Source organism: Takifugu flavidus, chromosome 14 (assembly GCF_003711565.1).
Source record: "Takifugu flavidus isolate HTHZ2018 chromosome 14, ASM371156v2, whole genome shotgun sequence".
Lineage (NCBI taxonomy): Eukaryota > Metazoa > Chordata > Actinopteri > Tetraodontiformes > Tetraodontidae > Takifugu > Takifugu flavidus.
In genome coordinates this window covers 8,577,986-8,585,313 of record NC_079533.1, presented here as the reverse complement: position 1 = coordinate 8,585,313, position 7,328 = coordinate 8,577,986, and positions in this window count along the sequence as shown.

The window sequence follows — 7,328 nt, the reverse complement described above, 5'->3', positions numbered from 1 at the left end:
TCCTTCATCTCGCAGCCGTCCAGGGCTCGTTCTGCCCGCCTGGCGAATGAGCCTCTCCTCCGTAAAGTCAGAGCTGCATGATTGACAGATAGCGTTCTCAGGGGACGGACAAGCCTGCCGTGCCTGGTGTTGCAATACGCCTCGGGGAAAGCATATATGCTATGGCACTTTGGCTTTTTTTATTTTTATTTTTTTACGTTTGTTTGGGGGGGATGTTTGAGTAAATGGAATGGATTTTTGCACGAGAGAGTCCCTGGCAGTGCACTTTCTGCCTCTGCTGTCCTTGTTTGACTGGTAGTGCTGCGTATGTGCAGCATTTCTGTCTGTGACGGAAGGAGTCAAAGATTATTCCAACGTGCTCCAGCTGTAGCAGCGGCAGGCAGGCCCGAGCAGAGCCATTCTTATCAACGTCATGTGATAATAAAGTGCTGTGTGTCCGGGTGTGTACGGCCCTTCAGCGATCACTACAGTTACAGTGTGTATGTGTGCATTCTTAACATAATGAGCTTCATAGACTGTTAATGTGTGATTCTGCATGCTTGTCTTTTATTGCATCATGCAGAATGCTATGATTATGTCTGATATACAGTGTCGCTGGTGTTTGATGGATGACTGAGCACACGGGTGGTGGGCTTGACCCGAATTTTCCACGATCACACTGGACCGAGACGGCACGGCACAACGCCAGGGAGAGGAAGCTGCTATTGTCTGCCCCGTCCTCAGCCATGGCGAATGTGCAGCGGGCGCTTTGCTCCGCGTCGCACTGGCCAGCCCGGACAAAAGCGCGATCTGTACCTCTCTCATTCCCTGAGACCCTAACTTGTGACGTTGTGCTGTGATGTGCACGGGTTGGGTTCTTGGGAGCTGCGAGGGGCACTCACACATCTTTAACCTGAAGCTGGGGGGTGGGGGGTGGGGGGTGGGGGGAATCAAGCATGGCGGACAGACGGAGGACGCAGTGCAGAAGGGGTGGCTTCGGTTTTTCTCTTTTTTTTCTCCTCCAGCTGGGACACGAGGGCAGAGCACGTCCATTCGATCCAACCTCAAAGCTAAAATACAGTTTACGGCAAAGCAAAGGGGAAGATGGTCGCTTGCGTTCGGGATGTGGAGGGGTTTGAAACCAGAGGCAGGCGCAGCAGCATCTGGGGTGGGGGGGGGGGGGGAGGAATACAGGAATGTGGGTATGGAACGAACGACATGCGACTGAGTTGGAGGGGTGTCAAGATTAGGCGGAATGAGACAGCAAGTAAATCGGGAGAGGGGTGACCCCCACGATGGCTACAGGAGGACTCGCGCACACAAAGTTGTGTGTTCAGACCACAATATTTGTAGCTATTTATTCATGCGCAGCATTTCTGTATCGCACCACAGAACACGAATACCCCCAATTCAAGTCTTTCTCTTCCCCACTCCTCCATCTGCCGGTGTTCCGCACTGTTCTTCCCTTCTCTCGAGAGCAACACAAAGTACTGTTTGGAGCGTGACATGGAAAGCTCGGTACACTTGTGTTTGACCTCATGAAAATCAGCCCCTTTCTCTGTGCACCTTGTGCACTTGCCGGTGCGTTTGTGGAGGATCACAGGGTGACGGGGGAAACTCCACGCATGGCTGGCGGAATGAGAGTTGCCGGACAATCGGAATTGTGCCCGGCAGGGTGCCACCCCCCGCTGGTGACTGGGGAGCTGCAGCTACAAAGAGCTGCAGCCGCGTCCACCGCGATGTGTGACTGTGCTATTCACAGGGCGGAGTGAGTGAGACGGTGCCGGGTCCAGGTTTTTGAGTCTGGGGACGGCTCTCCGCAGAACTTGTCTTTGTTCTGTCACAATTCATCAGAGCAGCAGCTTCATTTACGGCCCACCCTCCCTGCGTGCACACCTACAGGACAGTGCATGACCTTTACCGTGCCCCCCTCCTACTTTCAGCCTATCTTAGGCCCGTGTCGAGCTTTCGGGGTGGGGGTGGGGGGGTTCGGTGCAGGATTTATACTGTGTGGCACTTTGATGTTTTGTCCTTATTCTTTTATCTGTTTGGATGCTCCAGTTATGTAGCTGAAGGACAGGCGGCTTCGAGCTGCGGTTCTAATTTAAGCTTGAATCTGAAGCATTTTTAGAAACATCACATCGATGTGTTGCCATTTTTGGCACAATTCCCTCCTGTCTACGGAATTATTTTTAACTGTGGGAGGTCCAACACTGACCTTTTAAGTACTTTTCATTTGCCTTTTTGTGTAATTATTGTATATGTATGTATCTAGGAGGATTTTTTTCTCCTTTTTTTATGGTTAAATGGAGATATATTCCAGTGATGTCATCTCGGTTCAGCAGGGTTTCCCCTGGTGCACCAGTAGGTCATGGTGTCAGAGTTTGTGCTGCAGAAACCAAGAGGAGGGGCAGCAAAAAAGGAAAAAGAAACAAAACGAGCACTCCAGGAGCAGATACACTCCTGATTTGCTTTGCAGATGAAGCATTCAGCCACGTTCATCTGCGCTCCGCCACTCGGCTTCTGCTGCTTGCTTTCAAACTTCTAAAATGGCCGACAGTGAGCTACAACTTTCTGTCCCTCTATACCATTTTGTACATTATCTTGTACGCAGCTGGACACGTTATGATTAAACGAAGGAAAAAACAAAGCAGACTTGTGACTGGCAGCAAGAAACCAGATGTTATCCCTGACATGTTGCCAAGCGGTGAGGTCAGGCGGGAAAGGGGCAGCTCGGAGACTGTCCACCCGACCCCTCCATCTTCATAAAACAAACGACCAAAATCTCTGACTGCAACAAATGGCGGCATTGTTCTGCGCCGCCAAAACTGTCACTCAGCGGCTCTGCGTCGTTTAAGTTGGAGATGTTATTTCCCTTTGCTCCATGTGTGAGTGCCCGAGTAAACACATCTGTTCCGTGCGTGTGCGGCATATGTCGCCGATCGTGTGTCTTCGTCTGACAGTTCCAGCCTCTTCCCCTCACACACGCTCACACACGCGCGTCTCGCTCTCCGAGAGCTCGGCCTCTGTTTGTCCGCCGCATCTTGCGGCGTCTAGCTCTGGCGGCAGGAGCAGGTGTGTCTGCCTCTGGGTTGGCCGCCCCCACCCCTCCTTCCTGTTCTCTTATCACTGCAGTACGGCAGCCCTGTCTGGGAAGCAGCCATTCCATCGGCCATTGTTGCGCGGCGCTCCCGTGGGCGCTGGCACCGCTCTGCCCGACCCACCCTGTGGAAACGACCGGCCCCGGCTCTCTGTGATACTTGGCACCCTGTCGGTGTGTGCAGATGAGGCCGTTCTAGCTCTTTTCTGCCTGGGCCGAGCGCACAACGGTCTGCTGCAGACCGCCGCCATCTTGTTCGTGCCTGTGCCGCTGGTCTGCCCGCCTCTGCTGCACTCACACCAAATAATCGGCCCCAGCTTCAAACGTCTGGGGTTCTGCTGCTGCTTTTGGCCGTTAGAGATCCCACTTTAGCTTCATAAAAAACGTTTGGGCCATTATCAGTAATGCCTAAAAAAGATCAGCACTCATTAAGAGATATTAGAAAGCAGGCGGGGGCCTTTACTGTAAGTGCTGTAGAAATGGTGCCGTTTTTAAAAGAAAAACTGTTGCAACAAGAAATCTTCCTCTTTCTCGTCATTGACCAGACAGTGCTTGACCAGATGTGCACATAATAGAGTTCCGTATATAAAGTGAGCTCTGACACATGCTCACTTTCACTCCAAGCATGTCATTTTCACACTCTGGACATAATTACATTACATAGAGTGTCATAAATTATTCAAAAATGTATTCTCACTGTGGGAACACCGAGGAGGCTCCAACACACACATTTATTACAGCAAACCGATCGTCTTGCAGCCTGAATTTGCTCGTCTCTGCTTTGATGAACAACAAACGGATGTGAGTAGGTGGAGGCCTTCAAAGGAGCTGAGGGGTCCTTGGGCCTCTCAGGCTCTTGATGCAGAACCTGTATTGATGCTTTCACAAAGAGGATGAAGACAGCAAACGGTCTTGAATCGATTCATGGTTGGGACAGATAACAGTAGAAACGTCACTGCAGACGTCGCTATGAGTGCAACCATACTGACACCATTGATTTCTTTATGATTCTCTTTTTGTGAATGTTGTGTTTTTGTGATAAATTGTAGCCTGTGACAGCGTTAAAGATGACGATGGGAATAACACAGGACCTCGACCCTCTGACCTCTGACCCCGAGAGATAATTTTACTCACCGTATTTTCAGCTGGATCTTTGTGTGTGTTCCAAGTTCAAACAGTACCAACACAATAGAAAACTCAGGTAGGGGTCCGTTTAATCCAGGTTAAACCCCCATTTTTGAAGGTTAAACTCGACACTGAAACAGACATCTGATCATTGTGATAGCTGATCACTACTATGTAATAAACTGATCACTACTATGTAATAAACTGACATCAGAAAAGGTGAGAAGCACAGCTTTATGGTCTAATATAATAGATGGTTGATCGTGTAATTGAGTGAGGGCTTTTTTGCCTTTTTAATGAGAGAATTTAATTGAATTTGTCATGAATCAAGACGAAGCCATCTTTTTATGTTGTTGTTACAGATTCAGATCTTTTCTGCCGTCTTTGTGTAAATAAGAGAACGAAAGCGCTGCAAACAATTTTCGCAGCAGCGCAGCAGACACAGATTGCCTGACACGGTGCAGTTTGCACATGGAATGTAAAGTCCCTCCGTTATGAAGACCAGATGTTGGAGTTATGCGTCGGAAGTCAATTGTTACTACTGGATAATAACAGTGACGCCGCCCAGCACCAGCGCTGGTATTTGCAGTGCAATTTATTCATTCATTTATTTTCCAAAAACACCTCTTAAATAATATATTCTCTTTATTAAATTATCTGAATTGAAAACGATTTTTAGAAATTCTTAAAGGATAATAAATGTGCAAAAGTTGTTGTTGAAAATGTTCATTTTTTCCCCTGTGTTGTAACAGATGCTGTGGTTCCCCTTCATTGTGACTGATAATCAAACGTTCTGCTCTTGTTCAATAAATATTGTTTTTATTCACCTGTTAGACTCAGACGCTTCACTGAGGAAGTTCAAGAAGTAAAGATTTAGTTAAATAACTGTTTGGAGGTGAGATAAAATCAATCCAAATCATTAATCTGAAGGTTTTAGGTACAATTTAGACCAAAAACACCATTTTGGAATTAAATCTGCAAAGTCCAGACTTGAACCCCACCAACCTTCAAGCTGTGGATCCAACAAATTTAGTGAAAGTGCAGAAATCCTGTGAGGAAGACTTAAACATTTATACCAAGGTGAGGTGGAGGTTAAGCAGACATTAATATTGGTGTATCTGCAGTGCATGCTCGATCCAGATGACATTTTGAGATAAAAAAAAACAAACCCAAAACAAAACACAAACAGAGTTATTACTCGAGCAAATTTCACAGTTTAGTTTTGCTTAAAGTTTGAGAACAAAAACAGTGACAGAAAAATGGATCGATGCTGTATAATAATGTCTAACAGTCAGATGCCTCCCCTCTAGCCTGGCTGTCACTCACACACACACGCACACACACGCACGCACGCACGCACACACACACACACACACACACACACACACACACACACAGAGTCTTTTGTTTGGATTCAGACTGCATTGAAGGCAGATCCTGTGGTCTTTCTGAGGAGAATGTTAATATGCCTGCTTTGGTCTCTCTGGGGATGCAGAGAATGGATCCTGGCTGCTAATGCACTGTCACACTAACCCCGCTCTCTGCTCGCTCAGTTAGCAACCACAGCGCTGCTGCAAGAACGGAAAACTATTTACCTACACACACATACGCGCACACTCGCTCAGCCCTACTGAATTATTTAGGGCTGCTCTAAATTAGATTTTCAGGCAACATGCTAAACTCCCAACATGCACCTGCAGAATGACACAACATGCGTTTGACTTAAGGTTATTAGCAATTTACTGCTATTTTACAAAAGGCTTGAATCAATTCTTGCCTTTTACAAGAGGCGTATTGCATGTTCTATAACATCATTAAACACATGTAACAATGAAAAGCTGTTCATCGGGTCGGCGCTGTGGTTAGTTTCACATTCAGTGACAGAATATTGGGAATACTTTCATTACTGAGGTGGTTGGAAAAACATGTTTGCAGGAAAACCTTCCACAGACTTCCAGAGCAACATGAGATCACCACTAAAATCACCCATCATGGTGTTAATAAGCAAAAGATTCATGTTGAAAGTCTCCACAGATGTGTCTTGTTGCTGAGAGCATAATGACATCGCAGTGTTTAATGGAAACCTGCATCATCCAGCCAGTGTAGAATGGATTTAATCCAGGGGTGTCCAAACCCAGTCCTCGGGGGCTGCAATCCAGCCGGGTTTTTGTGTCCTCAAACCTTCGCCAAAGGCAAGTGGGAACCCAGATGAAAGGGTTGACTACCTGGTAGGTCACAAAACCCGGTTGGAGTACAGATTCGACACTCCTGATTTAAACTATGATGTGCACACGCCTTTGAAAGCATCTGTTATCTTTGTGGAATCAGTTAGATTTAATTTTAGTTATTCTCCTCAGTGTGGAGCAACCAAAGATCTAGTTTCTGTTTTGTTTTTTTGTTCATTAGTTTTCTCACTTAATCATACATATTTAATATTATAAGATCATATTAACATGAATAATTTAGAATCCAAACATCAAACCCAAAGCGGGCATTGACTCATTCACTTCGTTAATATCTTCTGCAGCCATCCCGGCTTTAATTCAGGCTCTTTTGAGTGTTTACCTGCTCAAGGTGACCAATATTCCGTGATTGTTTACTACTTAGGTTTACTTTTCCTTCTTGATTTCTTTTCTATATCAACTGGCAATCCGGTGAGACGCATGTTTGCTGACTGGATAATCTCTCCAGTTGATATTGAAGGAGAAACTATCCAAAGCCCGGTTCTGCAGGTTGTTTAACGGGTACTGGTTCAGTCCATCACACATGTGTATTTACTACCGAATCTCCTGTTATCACTAAACTGATCGGTGTCGCTTTGTTCGGATTCATTCATTCCGTCTCTTTTTGGCTCAGCTGTGAGGACAAAATGCAACACGCCGTCTTTCCTCCGTCCCACAATGTCTCACTCCCCATCAACACGAGTCGTTTGATAATGAATGGCAAGGTATGATAATAGTCCTCAGGTTGCCATAGAAATGAAACAAGGGCTCTGTGTGTGCGATTTTTTTTCTCTCTACCTTCTTTCATGTCCAGGCATAAATGACGGATGATTGTAAGACAAACCCCACCATCCCACTGAGGTCTGCCCTCTCCCCGTCTCACATCATTTCTTAATCAGCAG